Here is a 21,114-nt window from a genome sequence, read left to right on the forward strand (position 1 = left end):
ATCAACTATTATTATTTAATAATAAGTTTTACAAAATTTAGGTAAAATCGACATGTCATACGTATGTTATTTGAAATTTTTTAATCTTCCAGACATCATTTATGATGTTATTCCTCCATCTAGTTGCAAAATATTTTATTGATACTAGCGTTACCTACCGTTGTTTTTTTCGTCCGGGAGTATTAAAATACTCAGTTCCAGTGCGGGAAAGGAAATTTGAATTGAAATTAATTATATTGAACGACTTGTTATTTGATTATTGAACCGTGTAAAATATACTTATTTCATTTATTGACTAAACATTTAAATACAAGCTTATGAAGAGAATTACAGAGAGTAGATTATACAGTTCTGAGCTCTCAAGGAGAAGTGAGTTACAAAAAATGTCGGCTCGAAACCTCCGACCTCACGTCTCCCCTCCATACCTCACACATATATACTCAACTATTACAATTCGTACTTCGCTTGACGCTTACACTAATACATACAACTAAACTTATCTCGAAATACACTTATATTTATTGCTTTTTATATATATATACACAATATAAGAAACTGAAAAATATATATATATATATATATATATATATATATATATATATATATATATATATATATATATATATATATATATATATATATATATATATATATATATATATATATATATACATACATATATATATATATATATATATATATATATATATATATATATATATATATATATATATATATATATATATATATATATATATATATATATATATACATACATATACATATATACACACATACAGATATTAGGGTAAGGGTTGTCTTATTACACCAAGTTTCTTATACTTTAGGTTTCCATTTTATTAATTAACTAAGATTACTATCATCATATCTACTTTAAATATCGTTAATATCAACACTAATTATTATTATTGTTACTACAATTATTCGTATAATTGTATTTTGTATTTACTATTATTGTTAACATTATAATACTATTATACTAACTTATTATTATTTCTTATATTATTATTATTATTATTATTATTATTATCATTATTGTAATTATTATTATTATTATTATTATTATTATTATTATTATTATTATTATTATTATTATTATTATTATTATTATTATTATTATTATTATTATTATTATTATTATTATTATTATTATTATTATTATTAAGTTAATTTTGAATACTATCATTTACTTATCAACAGTGATATTATTATAATAACATAATTATTCATTAATTAATTTCTATTGTTGCGGCTGTGGTCTGACTTGTGCATGGTGTATCGCATTTGCCCTGCTCCTCACCCCTTTCTCTCAGGCTCTTGGAACAGCGACAGGGGGAAACAACAGAGAAAACCCATGTCAATACATATATATATATATATATAAATGAATCGATTATAAAAATATATTACTTATTATAGAAATACAATTTCCAATTTACGATGAATATTTATAAGTTATTTTAATATTTCCTTAATTATTCATGTAACAACCGTGCCATTGTTATTTGAATTTTATAATTTTAAGTTTTCTTATTTTGTATTTATATTTTATTGTTTTTGGGAAATATCATTGTAGGATATCTAAATGGTTAAGGGAATCCTTGAAAGGTTCAACATGTGTTTTCCTTTTATGTGTTTCTACAAAGGTCTAATTGTTAGGCGACACGTGTGGGTCATATTCGAGTGTATATTTTTTTATTTTGAAGCGGTTTACAAGGATTTATTTATTTATTGCTTACTCCAAAAGAGTGTTACCTAAAATTTATGAGCCATAAAGATTTCTTTTTGGACGTTCGATTTCACCGGATGTCTTATTTATTATTAACAAATATAGTTTTATATTTTATCGGACAATTTAAATTCGCGCCTCCTAATTGCAGCGTCATCTTACGGATTCCGCTGATGACATTACAATGATTTTACTAAAACGCCCTCTCGTGTTTGGTTATGAAAACTACTTCAAAGTGGATACAATTGAGTGCTCTAGAAAAGAAAACATCCGAACAAAAACAGTTTCACTGTAAAAAAATTGCGCCAAGTCCACGTTCATAAAACTCATCTCAATAACGTTTGCACTTTACAAAAAAAATAAGACTCGATGTAATAATTGTCATTCTCTACAAAAAAAAGTGAAATACAAAAAAATACCAAGAAACTGTCATAATGTTAAAAAAATTGAAAGAAAATTTGTTGAAAATTTAAAAATTAAAAAAAAAATTTTTTATCGTACTTGGCGCGCGTCATTGAGTACCCCAAATTTTTTCGGAAGAATTTCAACCCGAGAAAAAACGATTTTGCTCGAATTTATGTAATTATGTATAGTTAAACTGATTCGGGCTGATCAGCTCTAATTACATAATATATGATTTCATACATTCTTATACTTATAAATTTACATTAGTCAAGCATACTCAACTCATTAAAAACACTGCTTACTCGATTAATTATGAGTTTCAGTGAAAAAATCCGTTTTTAAATTTTTTTTAAAATTTTTAGTGGACATAACTATCAATATGGTGGTGTGGTGAAATCATCTGAAATTATATAAAATTTTTGGATTCAATTATTTTCAGCTCTGTCATTAAGCTTCAATGAAGAAACTTGATATTGCTTAGCTTAATTGTAATTAACACATTTTGATTGGCAATCACACCGCATTTTCTCAATTTAGTCGGCCATATGTTTTCTTTTCTAGAGCACTCAATTGTATCCACTTTGAAGTAGTTTTCATAACCAAACACGAGAGGGTGTTTTAGTAAAATCATAAATGATGTCTGGAAGATTAAAAAATTTCAAATAACATACGTATGACATGTCGATTTTACCTAAATTTTGTAAAACTTATTATTAAATAATAATAATTGATTAATTAAATTCATGCATTTTATAGGTTGACTTAATTATAAATTTTTAATCATTAAAAGGATGTGTATTTATCCTGAAAAAATTTGGGGTACTCAATGACGCGCGCCAAGTACGATAAAAAATTTTTTTTTTTAATTTTTAAATTTTCAACAAATTTCCTTTCAATTTTTTTAACAATATGACAGTTTCTTGGTATTTTTTTGTATTTCACTTTTTTTTGTAGAGAATGACAATTATTATATCGAGTCTTATTTTTTTTTGTAAAGTGCAAACGTTATTGAGATGAATTTTATGAACGTGGACTTGGCGCAATTTTTTTACAGTGAAACTGTTTTTGTTCGGATTTCACATCTTTTTGTAAAGAATGAAAATTTTTGAAACAAGTCTTATTTTTTTTTGTAATAAAGTGCTAATGTTATTGAGATGAGTTTTATGAACGTGGACTTGGCGCAATTTTTTACAGTGAAACTGTTTTTGTTCAGATTTATTAATAACAACAATCATTTTAGTTATAATAATGATAATGATAAACATTATTATTGCTTTCATTTTTAACATCAATTTATTATTACCGATATTAATATTTTCAGTATTATAATTACTATTATTGTTATTTTTATTATGGTTACCAATATTATTTATTGTTATTATGATATTGTTGTTAGTAAATGACGCAATATATCAAACGCATAGTCATGTTTCGTATTATCAAGAGATTAAGATTATTTGAAACCCGCTCAATTGGATGACAGTGCCACCTACAGGCAATAACCATAAGATCACAGAATGTTCACACTTTTTAATGAGAATTCCCCAGACACCGAACATCTGGTTTATCCGAAGAAAGTATAACTCATACAATCCCTGATAGCCACCTTACCTATAACTTACTGTCAATCTACGTCCGCAATTTGGGTAGACCTCTATAGCCATGAAAGTGATGACTTAAATAACCGATAACATAGGTTCCGATGACTTGAATTCCTATAGCCCAGATTCCGATTACCAAGATCCCGATAGCCAAGATTTTTAATTACCAAGATTCCGATAGCCAAGATTTTTAATTACCAAGATTCCGATAGCCAAGATTTTTAATTACCAAGATTCCGATAGCCAAGATTTTTGATTGGATATAATCCCATTAACCCAGAATCCCGATGGAGTAAAATTCCAAATGCATCTGTGAAAAAATTTTTATTCAGATAGGTGGCGCTATTTTATTGCAGCTCATATTTTCCATAATACTTTAAGACTGTTTACATCAAACGACAGCACATTATAAGGAGTAATTTAAAAATTTTTAAAGTTTTAAAATTTTGATTCTCATTCCGTATAGAACTAATTATATTTGTAATTAATTAATTAATTAATTTTAAATAATTAAATAGAAAGGTATAACACCAAATTAATAATGAATTTTTTTATTTTAAGATTTTTTAATTATTTTAATATAAAAACTAATCACTCAAAATTTATAAAATTTTATTTTTCAAATATACCATAGCTACTATTAGAAAAATTTAATAATGGAGAAATCCAGATACAATGCTTTAAATAGTTATTTAAAAATGATCTAGGTTGGTCAAACATTAACGAAATTAAAGCTTTATTACTTCTAATTTTTTTGGTTTTTAAATGTAGTATTAGAAAAAAAAAAAAAAAAAAAATATCATAGAGCTTCCTTCTATTTTTTATGTTAATAAAAAAAGAAAAAAAAAAATTAGGAAAACAGTTGACCCTGATGAAGACCATTTCTACAACTTCCCACTAATTCCATACCTAGGTACTTAAAATTGCATTTATGACGTTTTTCGAGCTCTTCAAGCTTTTGAAAAAAAAATTTTTTCGATTTAATTCAATTAATAAAAATTTTTAAAAAATTATTAAAACTCGGCTAATGTATGAAAAATTTTTTAATATATATTTGATAATTTTAAGAATTTTATAACAAATAAATTGTAACAAAAAAATTTACATTTAGAATTTACAAAAATAACAAATGTAATTTTATAAAAATAATATTTTTGTTCAATAAAATAAAATATTATAAAGTGAGTGCTACGGTCACTGAAATTAAAACTTTACATGACTTAATTTGTTACAATAAAATATAACTCAATTTTATCATGACAGTTATGATAAATAATTATTATTGAAAAATTTTATTCAATATTTTTATACATTTTCAATCAATATATTTTTCAGTATGTTGAAATTTATTCTAATTTATATTTCACTGAAAAAACAAATTTTTATAATATTACAAAATTAGCGCTTCCGGAGAAATTATTTAACTAACTTCATATATTGTATTTATTAAAAATTATATACTTATAATAAAAACAGTAATAATAATAATGGATTTTTCCGCTGTAGAGACTCCCTTGACAGTCTGAGAGGAGTGCGGGCGATCGTTAAGCAGAGAAGAGACTAAATTTACTGCAAGTGGTGCTGATAAATGCGCTTCTTCCAATTTCAAGTGCTCGTAACTATCAACTTGCTCGGAGGAGTGTCCCTTTGCCGGAATGTCGACTGACTCTTGGCCTTTAGCGAGTCCGCGCTACAGTCGCTTAACAATTGACCCAGGCTGAATATTGATATCTCGGAGGTAATGATCATAAGGAGGTTATCGCCTGAGTGGACAGGAATCACAGCAGGCTCAGTCCCTGTCAGTATAACACCACTGGCTTAACTGGTGAACCTGGAATTGTTACTTACACCCTTCACTGCTCCTCTTTGCTTTTGCCTCGGTTTTTACGTACGTAATGCTTACGTCGTTGTCTGTTAGTTGGTCCAGCTGGTGCACCTGGATTTTTAGCGTCGAAATTATGCAACTCCAGCACTGCGATACGGTTAAGCCTGGGCATTGCGTGACTTGTGGGCTGCCGATTGGGTCGTTGGAGCTCGACGATGAGCCAAATTACGAAGAATTGCTCGTACAATATACCTGGGAGGCCCTCGACGAATCATTGGTCGTAAATGGCCTGTTTAGAATAGTTTTTATTAATTATTTTTATTTTTATTATATTTTAATAATGAATTCTAGTGACCTCCAGTTTAATTATTAAGATAAAATTTTAGATTGATATTTTTTTATCATCAGGTGTTTTTGGATGAAATTAAAAAAATAATATTTTATTATTAGTTATTTTATGAACTAATTAAAAAAATAAAAATGTTAATAGTAGCTATGGTATATTTGAAAAATAAAATTTTATATATTTTGAGTGATTAGTTTTTATATTAAAATAATTAAAAAATCTTAAAATAAAAAAAAATTCATTATTAATTTGGTGTTATACCTTTCTATTTAATTATTTAAAATTAATTAATTAATTAATTACAAATATAATTAGTTCTATACGGAATTAGAATCAAAATTTTAAAAATTTTTTAAATTACTCCTTATAATGTGCTGTCGTTTGATGTAAACAGTCTTAAAGTATTATGGAAAATATGAGCTGCAATAAAATAGCGCCACCTATCTGAATAAAAATTTTTTCACAGATGCATTTGGAATTTTACTCCATCGGGATTCTGGGTTAATGGGATTATATCCAATCAAAAATCTTGGCTATCGGAATCTTGGTAATTAAAAATCTTGGCTATCGGAATCTTGGTAATTAAAAATCTTGGCTATCGGAATCTTGGTAATTAAAAATCTTGGCTATCGGAATCTTGGTAATTAAAAATCTTGGCTATCGGGATCTTGGTAATCGGAATCTGGGCTATAGGAATTCAAGTCATCGGAACCTATGTTATCGGTTATTTAAGTCATCACTTTCATGGCTATAGAGGTCTACCCAGGATATAACTGTTATGCCTCCATCCAGTTGCGAATTGTTTTATTGACTCGAGCGTTACCTACCGTCGTTTTTTCGCCCGGGAGTATTAAAATACTCGGTTCCAGTGCGGGAAAAGGAAATTTGAATTTAAATTAATTATACTGAACGACTTGTTATTTGGTTATTAAATCGTGTAAAATGTACTTATTTCATTTATTGACTAAACATTTAAATATAAGATTATGATTTGAATTACAGAGGGTAGATTATACAGTTCTGCGCTCTCAAGGAGAAGTGAGTTACAAAAATGTCGGCTCGAAACATCCGACCTCACGTCTCCCCGCCGTACGTCGCACATATATACTCAACTATTAAAATTCGTACTTCGCTTGACGCCTACGCTAATACATACAACTAAACTTATCTCGAAATACACTTATACTTATTGCTTTTTACATGTATATCTACAATATAAGAAACTGAAAATATATATATATATATATATATATATATATATATATATATATATATATATATATATATATATATATATATATATATATATATATATATATATATATATATATATATATATATATATATATATATATATATACGCATATATACATATATACATACAAACATATATATACACATATATATTAGGGTAGGGGTTGTCTTATTACACCAAGTTTCTTATACCTTAAGTTTCTATTTTATTAATTAACTTAGATTACTATCATCATATCTACTTTAAATATCGTTAATTTCAACCCTAATTATTATTATTATTGTTACTACAATTATTCGTATGTTTGTATTTTGTAATTACTATTATTGTTAACATTATAATACTATTATACTAACTTATTATTATTATTATTATTATTATTATTATTATTATTATTAAGTTAATTTTGAATACTATCATTTACTTATCAACAGTGATATTATTATAATAACATAATTATTCATTAATTAATTTCTATTGTTGCGGCTGTGGTCCGACTTGTGCATGGTGTATCGCATTTGCCCTGCTCCTCACCCCTTTCTCTCAGGCTCTTGGAACAGTGACACGGGAAACCACAGAGAAAACCCATGTCGATACATATATATATAAAAATGAATCGATTATAAAAATATATTACTTATTATAGAAATACAATTTCCAATTTACGATGAATATTTAAAAGTTATTTTAATATTTCCTTAATTATTCATGTAACAACCGTGCCATTGTTATTTGAATTTTATAATTTTAAGTTTTCTTATTTTGTATTTATATTTTATTGCTTTTGGGAAATGTTGTGGTAGGATATCTAAATGGTTAAGGGAACCCCTTGAAAGGTTCAATATGTGTTTCCACAAAGGTCTAATTGTTAGGCGACACGTGTGGGTCATATTCGAGTGTATATTTTTTCGTTTTGAAGAGGTTTACAAGGATTTATTTATTTATTGTTTACTCCAAAAGAGTGTTACCTAAAATTTATGAGCCATAAAGATTTCTTTTTGGACGTTGATTTAACCGGATGTTGTATTTGTTATTAACAATTATAGTTTTACATATTATCGGACAGTTTAAATTCGCGCCTCCTGATTGCAGCGTCATCTTACGGATTCCGCTGATGACATTACACCTTCCCCTTAATTTAAAAGGTGTTGTTATTAACAATAACTTTTATATTTGTTTATAATTGTTAACTATCCTTGTTGTCATCGCCTACAATGCATGGGATAATGTCTGGTCGGATGTGCGCAAGTTTCAATTTATTGGAATGTACCACTTTCGTTTTACTGTTATTAATTGCTATCATGACATTTGAGTCTTCAAATATTTCTATTATTTTGTAGGGTCCGACCCATTGTTGATCAAACTTGGACTGTTTTGGTTCTTTTAGAAGATATACCAGATCATCTACTCTAAATTCTTTTGGGTTTTGATTTTTATCGTAATATGTTTTCGATCGGGTTTTCGCTCGGCGCAGATTTTCTCCAGCAGTGTAGCTTGTGCAGTGGTAATCTTATTAAATAAATTATCAAAATACTCGATGTAGGTTCTAGGGATCTCTTCTTTTGGAAATTCTGAAGGAATTCGTGCTTTTCTCCCGAAAATGAGTTCATACGGGGTAAAACCGGTTGACTCGTGAACATTCCATAAACAATCCATTGATCCCAATCTTCTTCTGTACAGTAATGTTTCAAATACTCTACGAACACGTGATGCGTCCGTTCGAGTGAGCCTAGAGATTCTGGATGGAAAGCTGTTGATCGAATTTGTTTAATTTTAAAGATTTGACAGAATGTTTTTATCATTTGACTAGTGAAGTTACTACCCTGGTCTGTATGTATTACCTTTGGACACCCGAACCTAGCAATAAAATGTTTCGCGAAAGCAAGGGCAACGGTGACAGAATCTGTTTTTGATATCGGGATGGCATCAGAATATTTAGTGAGGTTGTCTTGTATGGTTAACAAATAACGATATCCATTGGCTGTTAAGGGAAGGGGACCGACGATGTCCATTTGTATTTTATCGAAAGCTGCGTCTGGGGTGTCTGTTATTTTCATAGGTTGTTTTGTTTTGACCCTTACTAATTTATTTTTTTGACAGCTATTACAGGTCTTCACGAACTTTGTTATATCGCTCATCATGTTCTCCCAATAAAAATCGTCTCTAATACGATTATATAATTTTTTTATATCGAAATGACCGCCTACAACTGAATTGTGATATTCCTCGATAATATTTTTTTGTTTATTTGGCGGAGGTAAGTGTATTTCGCCAGAGCAGACCGTGAAGTGATAATCTTGATTTGCAAATTTATCCCGTAAATTATTTTCAATTAAAGACCAAAATTTAGGAGAGTACTCGTTTTTACATTTCGACAGACTAGCGGTTTTTATATTTAAATGTTCCATTAAAATTTTTAACGCTGATATACAACTCTCGATGTTACCACTCTCGGGTCGTTCATTTTTAGTACTTTGAAAGATCAGGTGTAGGATGTAGTTCTGGTTCCAACGAGTAGCGATAACTTCACCAACGTTCCCGGGATTTTCCAACAATTTTTCAATAGAAAACTTTCCTTGGTCGAACAGTTCCCTACTTGCTCTAGATATAAAAGTACAATCAGCAGAAATTAATTGAATGATATTGTCTTTTCGCATACTTAATTTGTCCTTAGTGTAGGAAAGGCGCAAAGGAACCATAAATAGGATTTTTCGTATTTCTTGATAGTTAGATTTCGTCCGTTTATTTGTCAAGTTATTATCATCTGTATTTTCATTATGTCTTTTTTCAGAAGCTGTTGAACAACCCTCCAATACACTCTCAAGATTTTTTCCACATTGTATGCCACTGATAGGGTCTTTAACAGACTTAGGTTCTGGCGGTACAAGTGAAACTTTATTACTGATGTTTATACTGATATTATTACTAATGTTTGACTCGCAAGGCACATCCAAACGATGCGCTTGCAAAGTCCTGATATTATTTCTGATAGTTGACTCACAAGGTACATCCAAACGATTCGCTTGCGAAGTCCTGATAATGTTACTGATGGTTGACTCGCAAGGTACATCCAAACGATGCGCTTGCAAAGTCCTGATATTTGATTCATTCCGCTCCCCATTCTTACAGCCTAACGGCTGTTGTGTTGGGTTTGCGTTTTGAACCTTCTGATAAGAGTGGGGCTCCCATCGCACCTCGCTGTTACAGAGCTCTAAGGCCTGAGTTTCCGAGTAAACATGTAAAGCCCCTGAACGTAAATTTGCTCCCGAAAGAACATTCTGATACTGATTATCTTTTGAGTGTACTGGGGCCGTTTTGTTTTTACCATTACATGATAGATCTAAGTTATTTACGTTAATTATTTCTGAAGAGTTATCTGAGTTGTTAACTAAGAAAATTGATCCTACAAATGTTTCGATATCTGATTCGCTAACTGTCTCATTATCAGTATTTGCACTCGTGGCGAAACCTACAACTGGTATCTTGTCTGCGCAGTCAAGTACCGATTCCAGATTTCTAGAGTTTATTGACATAATTTTATACTGTTTGTCTTTAACATTCAAGGTTTTGTCTGTGTCAATGTCGACGGGATTTCGTGAAAGGGCGTCGGCGTTAGAATTAATTCTACCAGGTTTGAAAACAATGTCAAAGTCGTATTCATTTAATTTGATTCTCCATCTCAATAGTTTTGATGTTGGATCTTTTGTATTATGAAGCCAGGTTAAAGGACGATGGTCGGTTACTAAGGTGAAAGGGTGACCGTATAAATAAGGTCTAAAGTGTTGTACTGCGAAAATAATAGCGAGGAGTTCCTTTTCCGTAGTAGAATAATTTATTTCTGTATTAGAGAGTGTTCGGGAGGCAAAAGAGTAGATTGGTAAATCTTTACCAATTGTTCCTTGACTTAAAACCGCACCTAGTGCATAGTTAGAGGCGTCTGTGGTAACTATAAATTTCTTAGTAAAATCTGGATATTGGAGTAATGGTTCACTGCATATTGTGTCCCTTAGAGTTTCAAAAGCTTTTTGCTGAGCGTCGCCCCATTTAAAGATGGTGTCTTTTTTTAATAATAAAGTTAATGGTTTAGCTAATCCCTGATAAAACGAAATGATTTGAAATGATTCAAAATGATTAATTTTTTAATCATTTTTAATCGTACCAAATCATTTAAATCATACCTGATATTTCACAGTTAATCATTATGAACCATTTTAAATACAAATCTATTGACAGGATAAAAAATGATTTGGTATGATTAAAAATTTTTAATACTATTAAATCATTTCTAATCATAAAATACTCTGTGAATTTCTGTCCCCTGGTATGATTAAAAATGATTCAAGTATGATTCAAAATTTTTAATCATACCAAATCATTTCTAATCATAAAATACTCTGTGAATTTCTGTCCCCTGGTATGATTAAAAATGATTCAAGTATGATTTGAAATTTTTAATCTTAACAAATCATTTCTAATCATAAAATACTCTGTGGATTTCTGTCCCCTGGTATGATTAAAAATGATTCAAGTATGATTGGAAATTTTTAACCATAACAAATCATTTCTTATCATAAAATACTCTGTGAATTCCTGTCCCCTGGTATGATTAATAATACACCGGCACACAAAAAAATAAAAGTTGTCTGTGCATTGGACGCGACACATATATTCTCATGTATTTTGACCCGCTCAATCCGAATCCGAGGTCCGTTTGACCCGTATACCTTCAAATTTTCGAGAAAACCTTAAAAACCGTGAAAAATGACTTAAATTCGGGGTTTTAGTAGTATAAAAATTTTTTTGATCCAAATAAAGCCTGATGAAACAGAATGATTTGATATGATTAAAAATGATTAAAAATAAATCATTTACAATCATTTTATATAATCTAAATCATTTTCTAAATTTCACCAATAATCATCATTATAATCATTCTTAATAATAGAATAAGAGCATGATATAAAATGATTAAAAATGATTAGAGATTTTTAATCTTTATAAATCATTTCAAATCATCAAAAAATACTCAAATTTTTGTCGCAAGTTATGATTAAAATTGATTCGGTTAGTATTAAAACTTTTTAATCATTTCAAATTCTTCTTAATTGTTAAATTATGTTAGAATTTTTTTACTCGTTATTATTGAAAATGATTTCATTAGTATTAAAAACTTTTAATCATTTCAAATCGTTTTTAATCGTCAAATAACGTTCGAATTTTCGTTATTTATTATGATTTGAAAGGATTCTGTTGTTATTAATAATTTGAAATCATGATAAATCATTATTAACCATAAAATATTTTCTGAATTTGTGAGACCACTTATGATTGAAAATAATTCGGTTAGTATTAAAACTTTTTAATCGTTTTAAATTATTTTTAATTGTTAAATACTGTTAGAATTTTTTTAATCGTTATTATTGAAAATTTCATTATTCGTATTAAGAATTTCGATGGTAAATTGTTTGTATTGCAGAAATTCCGATTAAATTAAATAAATTGATAAAATCATCCATGGTCAATATTAAAATTATTTTAACTGCTTTAGAATTGTGTACAATACTATGAAAATTTATTTATTTTTATTTGAAATCTTAGGAAATTACTTTCCTCGGCTAGAAATATATCTGAGTGAAGACTGAATTTAAAATATTTCGACTTGTAATCGTTGTTCATAATCTACATAGAATTTTCTTCACTGTTAATTTTACTCTAAACAGAATTAATGGCCGAAAAATTATTATTTTTCTATTCCTGCCTTGTATTTTTACAATGTATCTTTGCCTTCAAGGTTTATCAGTCATTGAAAAAAAAAATTTCGCTCACGCAAGTAAAAAAAATTATATATATTTCTGTAATAATCACGAAAAAATTTTTACTGATTATAAAAAAAATGGAAAACGGTCGACCCTAGAGGCCATCCCTGCAACTGCAACTTTTCGCTCATCCCATATATATATATATATATATATATTATTACGTTTTTTAGCTGTTCAAACTCAAAAATCCGACAGCCCACGGAAAAAAATGATATGTTAAAATTACAGTAATATAGCTGCAAAATTTACATTATTAATAAAATGTTAATTTTACAAGAAAAAACTCTAAAATTTTTAAAAATAAAAGTGTAAAAATTACAAAAATTCGATTTATAACTTTAACAAGAATAAGCTGTCAAATTTACTAAATAAGTAGATTAAAATAATACTAGTTACTTACTTAATATCCACAAAATAATAAATGTTATTCTTACAATAATCAATCGATAGTAAAGATTGTTCTACACGGAAAGAAAAATATGGGAACTGTTTCCATAATTATAAGAACTGTTACCATAATTATGGGACAATTCCAATACCTATAGGAATGGTTCCCATAATGATAATGGAATGGTTCCGATAATTATAGGAATGATTCTTATACTGTCATGGGAACCATCCTATATAATTTTGGTAACTATTCGAAAGGGCTTTACTAAACTCAAATTTACTGTAAGCTTGAACCAATTCAGACCGATAGATTTTGAAAAATACTCGTTTAGAAAATTGAAAAATCTACACGAATATTTTTTTTTTTTTACTAAGAAATTCAAAATTGAGTTTTTTTATATTTCAAAGTAAAAGAAATTAACAATAAAAGATTTGTAACATTTTAAATTGTTAAAATTTTTACAAATATATAAAATATGTAAAAGATTGATGTGGATACTCGAATGAAAGGTATCGATGCCTGTAACATTGGGATGCCCTGATTAAAAAAAGTATTTAGACGAAGGAAAAAGTATTAAAAAGAATTAGATTGATGATAAAAAACTAATTCTTTTTAATACTTTTTCCTGTGTTTGGAATACTTTTGTTTAATCAGGGTGAGCTTATATCTCCAAAAATATCAATATTCGATAAAATACAATACCATTTCTTAACTATTGACATTTTTACATTTATACACTAATAAAAGAAATTAGTTGAACTAGGAAACAAATCTTGACTTAAGATAATAAATTTGAAGAAATTGATTGCCATGATCTAAAAAGAAAAATTCTGAAACTAAGAAAAATTTACTTAAACTGAGAAAATGTTCTTGGTTCAAGAATTTTTTCGTCGTGGCTCAAGATGATTAATTCTTTCAAAATTATTTTGTTGAGTCAGATTAATTATTTTTTCAGTGTACAAAGAAAATACTGAACTTTCAATAAGTATCATTTTTTAGGTGTAAAATTAACATCTTTTCGAAGCAAAGTTTGCTTTTTTTTCATGTAGATATTATATTTTGCCAGCTGTAATATTTGCATTTAAAAAAATGTAAAGTTAACATCTTTTCAAATGTATGTTTAACATTATTGATTTCACAGTGCAATTTAATAAAACACTATTTGATAAATTTTCAAATTGCGATAACTTTTGAATGGACGAACCGATTTTCACGTTCCTGGCGGCAATTGACGCGGTTTTTCGAGTTCTAAAAATCTTTCCATTGCATCAAAGACGATCCTATCAGAAATGTCGGAGTTACGTTAAAAAAAAACCCTTTTTTTTATTTTCTTGGGTTCACGATATCTTCCGAACGAATCGATTGATTTTGACCAGATTGGTCCCAATCGACGTGGTCTTGTAAGCTTTAAAGTTGATTAGTTTTTGAACTTGATCAATTGAGCCGTTTAAAAATAATTACAAAAAAATCACATTTCAAAAAATTTTTTTTCTTCGTTTTTTTGAGATTTTTCAAAAACTATCGGTCCGAATCGGTTCAAATTCTCAGGAAATCTAAGTTCAGCAAAGACTTTTCGAATGCTGCCAACTATTATTGGATCGCTCAAGCCGTTCAAATGTTATAAGCGGGTTACACACATCTACACACACACACACACACACACACACACACACACACACACACACACACACACACACACACACACACACACACACACACACACACACACACACACACACACACACACACACACACACACACACACACACACACACACACACACACACACACACACACACACACACACACACACACACACACACACACACACACACACACACACACACACACACACACACACACACACACATTCATACAGACATACGGATATAACAGCTAAAATTTTTGAAGAAGCTTCCTTGGACCTCAAAACGTCAAGATCCGTTGAAAACTAGATTTTCGAAAAAAAAAAAAGAATGGAACCAATAATTACCTGAATTTAAAAAATTTTCAATTTTTTTTAACGGAAAGTGAAAAATAAATAAAAATTATTTGTTAAAGTATTTGAAAGTATTATGAATATGCTTAATAATTACTGATAATTTTCATTAATACTTTTTGTGATTTGAAATAATTATATATTTTTTAACTAAATCGAATTATTTTTTTAGAACTAACAATGAATGAAAATTTTAATTTATTTCACATCATTTTCAATCATATTTTTATAATTAAAAATGATTAAATATTTCTAATAGTTTTAAATCATTTTCAATCATATATTTATAAATAAAGATCATTTGAAATGATTAAAAATTTCTAATCATTTCAAATCATATTCTTATGATTAAAAATGATTTAAAATGATTCAAAATTTTTAATCATTACAAATCATATTCTTATGATTAAAAATGATTTAAAATGATTCAAAATTTTTAATCATTTCTAATCATTTCGTTTTATCAGGGATTTAGAAAAGTCTTGAATAAACTGCCGATAATATCCGACTAATCCTAAAAAGGATTTTATATGCTATTTGCTATTAGGGATAGGAAAATCGTTGACGGCACGAATTTTCTGGGGGTCAGGTTTCACACCTTCATCGGTAATTAGATGTCCCAGGTATATTATTTGTTTTTGCAAAAAATGACATTTCTCGGGAGATAAGGCAAGACCGGCATTTTGTAGTCGAGCAAGTAATTTTTTTAGTTTACGTGAATGTTCTTCCAATGAGTTAGCATAGACCACAAAGTCGTCCATGTAAACAAATAACTCGACTCCCTGCAGTCCCGAAAGGATACGGTCCATGAGTCGTTGAAAGGTCGCGGGGGCATTTTTGAGACTGAAGGGCATACGATTGAATTCGTAGTGACCGAAAGGGGTAGAAAATGCTGTTTTATGTTTCGAGTTAAGATCCATCAGTATCTGGTGAAATCCGGAAGCGAGGTCGAGGGTGGTGAAGTATTTTGTATTCCCTAACTGGTCGAGGATATCTATTATGTTGGGAAGTGGATATGCATCATTAATCGTTTTTTCATTTAAACCGCGATAATCAATAACCATTCGCCAACGGGGTTCGTTTGAGGGACCTGGTTTCTTCGGGACAATCCATACCGGTGAATTATATGACGAGTCTGAATTTTAGATAATTTTGGTTGTAAGAAGTTCGTCTACTTGTTTCTGAATTTCGCGTTTTAATAGTTGGGGGTTTCGATATTGCTTTGTATTAATCGGCACCTCGTCTATGGTAACTATTTTGTGTTGTAATACGTCTGTAGCTTGTAGTTTATCTCCTGGAAGGTGGAATTGAAATGGGAATTTCATGGGAATTTCATTTAAGTTGTCTAGATTGAGATTTTCTGTCAAAAGTGCAAATCTTGCCGCGGCGTTTTGTTCGGTTATTTTCTTTTCAGACATCGAATTTTGTGTTCGAGGGAATAATGGTAGGGCTTCGAAATCTTCTACTTCCACCGGAGGAATAGTTAAGTTTACTGGGTTGGATAGTGTGTTAATAGCGAAGATTTTTAGGTATCCGTTTTTTGGTGTTGCTAATACTTCACCTAAGTGTATCCCGGGTCCGGCATCAACCCTTCTAATATATTCAGATTTTTCGCGATCGCCTTTGACTTTAATTGTCAGTAATTTCTTTGTCCTAGGGGATAGAAAATGAGATGTATGTTCATTTAAAATTAATTGACCAGGTAAATTGTCTTTAAAAATTAACTGAGCATCTTGTTTCTGTAAGAAGGGTGCACCAAGTATGCCTTCTTGCTTAATGGGGAATGAGTTTTCAACTACCTGAAATTTTATTATTATACCATGTATGTCAAGTTCAACTTGTCCATGGGTCTGTAACATACCTGAACCGATACCTGTTAAGTTAAAAGTAATACTTGGGTCCACTGACATTTCGGAGGTGAGAGAGTTAGCTTCTATTAAATTTAATTGTGCTCCAGTATCTATTAAAAATGTGGCTTGCCTACTATTAAATTTGTCATTATTTAGTTTGATAGTGGGTAGGCCAGGGTTTCGCGCGTATTTAATTCGTAATTAACTCTGTAGATTGCGAACGCGCTACTATTTCGGTGTTCCGTGTCGCGTCCTTCCGCGGAACATTGTTTGAGTTTAAATTATTATTATTCCTATGACCACTTCTTTTACGCTGTCTATATGCTTCTAGTTTATTTGGATTTTTTACAAAACAGTTGTCTTCAGTATGACCCGGTTTTGAACAAAACTCGCAAATTATTTCTTCCGTACAGTTTGATTTAATATGTCTGGGCTTGCCGCACCCATAACATTTTTTAATTTGTTCCCCATTTAATGTATTTATTTTATTGGTTTTGAGAGAGACTTTAATGAAAGGGGAGGATTGATTCGGGCCGAATAATACTTTCCGATTTTCCGCCTCTCGCTCTAAATTTGATGCTACGTTTATTGCTTCTCCTAACGAGCTAGGATTGTCTCTAGTAATTAGAGCGCTTAACAAGGGGCTTAGAAGCCCTCTAGTAAAACCTGTGATTGCAGCGTGATTCAAAATACACCTGACTCCAACAGCCTCCAATGGCTGATAATTTTCTTCAATTGCTTCGATTCCGCGACCTAGAATTTCGCTAACCCGTGCCCCGTATGCTTCAATGTTTTCGTCATCCCTTTGTCTTATACCCTTGAGCTCATCGTGAATGTGTTCCACGTCAAATGTTTTAGCGAAAGAATTTTTTAATAGGCTAATTAACTCGCCGAGGTTGGTTGGATCACCACGATTAGCTATTAATTGGTCTGCATGGCCATCGATTTTATTTCTAATTAAGGCTAGCAAGTTTATTTTATCTCGAGGGTGAACGCGAGTATCTGCAAGTTTGCTTTGCTTTATAAATTTTGATAAGGAACACGATTTTCCATCAAACCGCGGGACAAGGTCAACTGCTAATTTTAAATTCATGTATGAGAATGACATTGAAGGGGATTCAAAATTAGTATTATTTATCGAGATATTAGAATTTAAGCTATTACCACTCGATGACTCAACGGATATTATTGTAGGAATGAAAGGTGGAGGTACGGAAGATAAGTTATCGATCAATTCATTATTTAAACTAGGAGTATTATCAATTTGATTTTCGATGACAGGTGGATCGGCATGATTGCGGGTAACTCTACGTTTACGCGGTAGATCTGGTCGGCTTAATTGATTACCACTACGGCTACTGCTTTGACTACGACCTCGACGTAGCGGCGGCATTATAATTTAATGATTAATTCTTTAACCAAGTATAATTTTGCTCAAATTTAGCTATACAAAAGAAATTAATGCGCGAAATAATTAAGATAAGTAAATTTTGAAATGAATTTTACAATGAACGATGAAAATTTTTTTTTTTTTGTACTTTACACTATGATTATTCTAGTAAATACTGAAAAGATGATGGTATCGTCGATGATATTGATGGCGTTGCTTGGTAGCTGATAGTCGGTTGGAATCTCGGAAGATGTGAACACTGGATCCTTGGATGGCTTCCTCGGCGATGATGTTGAACTCCTGATGTTTAATTGATATTCTTTAACAGCGGCGTTGATGATTGGATGCTTCAAAAAATTGGATTTTTGAAATTGCAGGCCGTGTTGGCGTTTGCCTTCACTCGCGAAAACACAAAATTCAGGAAAGTACTGGCTGATTATCATTAATACTTCACTTCTGTTCGGAATACTATTACGAAAACTTCATCACTTTTATCATTATTGGAATGTTAGTTTATTAAATTCAGTTAATAACGATTGTCATTGATTTAAATATAACTGTGCGGAAAGTTAATCATTTCTAATACACATCAACCTTTAACTATATAATTTTAAATACATAAATTTATTTTTTTAGAAAAAAACGTTTCACTATAATAAGAGTGTTATTGGATTACTCGAAAGATTTTAATGTTTATCAGATCACTTATATGGTTAACACATTTTAACAATCTTTGTGCGAACAGTAGAATAATAAAGTTTTAATTGCAAGATTATGAATTTCCGCGCACTAAAACCGGCGAATCCCATTTCTGACACTAAATTGTTAGGCCTCCATCTAGTTGCGAATTGTTTTATTGACTCGAGCGTTACCTACCGTCGTTTTTTCGCCCGGGAGTATTAAAATACTCGGTTCCAGTGCGGGAAAAGGAAATTTGAATTTAAATTAATTATACTGAACGACTTGTTATTTGGTTATTAAATCGTGTAAAATGTACTTATTTCATTTATTGACTAAACATTTAAATATAAGATTATGATTTGAATTACAGAGGGTAGATTATACAGTTCTGCGCTCTCAAGGAGAAGTGAGTTACAAAAATGTCGGCTCGAAACCTCCGACCTCACGTCTCCCCACCGTACGTCGAACATATATACTCAACTATTACAATTCGTACTTCGCTTGACGCCTACGCTAATACATACAACTAAACTTATCTCGAAATACACTTATACTTATTGCTTTTTACATGTATATCTACAATATAAGAAACTGATATATATATATATATATATATATATATATATATATATATATATATATATATATATGTCGGAGAAAGCGTGGTTCGGGCATCGTTAGGGTCCTTTGGATCATTATCAGCCATCTTTATTTATTTTTACAATAATCAAATATAATAAAGACTTTGATTTAAAATATAACGTACACTAACTCGTACAAATAATAAATTTAATTACAAATATTCTACTGCGATTGATATAACAGTTAAAGACGTTTTGGGAATAAGACCGAGAACGAATCCGGGGTCAGCAGGATGTATGCGATCCTTACTTGATCAATGCTCATCGAGAACTACTCTCCCAAGTACCCTAAGTACTTATTCACTCAAAAATTATTTCGACAGTCCTCATTGTCTGTCGATATTTCTAACTATATACTTTTTACTTCTATCCTGTGACCTCGGCTACGTTTGATGACCATTGTCACTCCGGACTTAAGCCCATTGTTATAACCATAAAAAATATAACTAGCTTAAATCATAAATAATATCTAAATATTCTATGCTTTACGATTTTGCTTAAAATTAACAGACAAACTAAAATATTGGGAATTTCCAATCTCTGGGAAAACCCAGCTCGATATTATCTCCGACATATATATACACTACTGGAAAAAATTAAGGGATCAAAAAAAAATTCCAAATTTTTCGGTAGTTTTCAACAGGCCGTAACTTTGAGAGAAATGGTCGTACAGGAAATAAAAAAAAAGGAAATTGTAGCTCCACGTGTCTAGTTTTTGGATTAGAACTTCAAAATTTTGTAGCTTCCACGGTTTCTGAGTAATCGTAGAAAAACCAGCAACAAAAAAATTCTCAAAATTTTTTAGTTTTTTTTTGGTCTACGGGCGTGGAAAAAATTTTTTTAGCTTAACCACCATAAGGATCGGATACTTTGTTCATTTAGCTTTAATTTCTTTTTTAAACACCCTGATACGTCCATTCCTCGCTGAGATATCGGTCTTCAAATGGAAAAGGATCTTTTTGTCTTTGATTATCGATATCTCAGCAACCAATGATCGCACAGAAAGTTAAAGGTGGGTTTCAAGAACTTGAATGAATTCCCTTAACGACTGTCCATTGTTTTTTCGAAAAAAATTTTTTTCTTTCCGTCACATGAATTTGAAAATGCAACAAAAAAGGGCTTTTAGTGCTTTTTTGGAAAATCAAGCGCTGGATCGAAAAT

At 30.1% G+C, this 21,114-nt stretch overlaps 1 long non-coding RNA gene across 1 annotated transcript; it reads right to left on the minus strand.

Annotated features, from left to right (window-relative positions):
* Positions 1-5,507: 5,507 nt before the first annotated feature.
* On the minus strand, positions 5,508-6,608 carry LOC141532096 (uncharacterized). Its single transcript, XR_012480033.1, has 3 exons — positions 6,289-6,608; positions 5,649-5,870; positions 5,508-5,587 (listed from the first exon to the last, which is right to left on the minus strand). It is a non-coding gene; the product is annotated as an uncharacterized LOC141532096 (long non-coding RNA).
* Between the last annotated feature and the right edge of the window lie 14,506 nt (positions 6,609-21,114).

This window comes from Cotesia typhae, unplaced genomic scaffold (genome assembly GCF_013202065.1).
Source record: "Cotesia typhae breed Kobodo isofemale line unplaced genomic scaffold, CoteBio_Ctyphae contig_56, whole genome shotgun sequence".
NCBI lineage: Eukaryota > Metazoa > Arthropoda > Insecta > Hymenoptera > Braconidae > Cotesia > Cotesia typhae.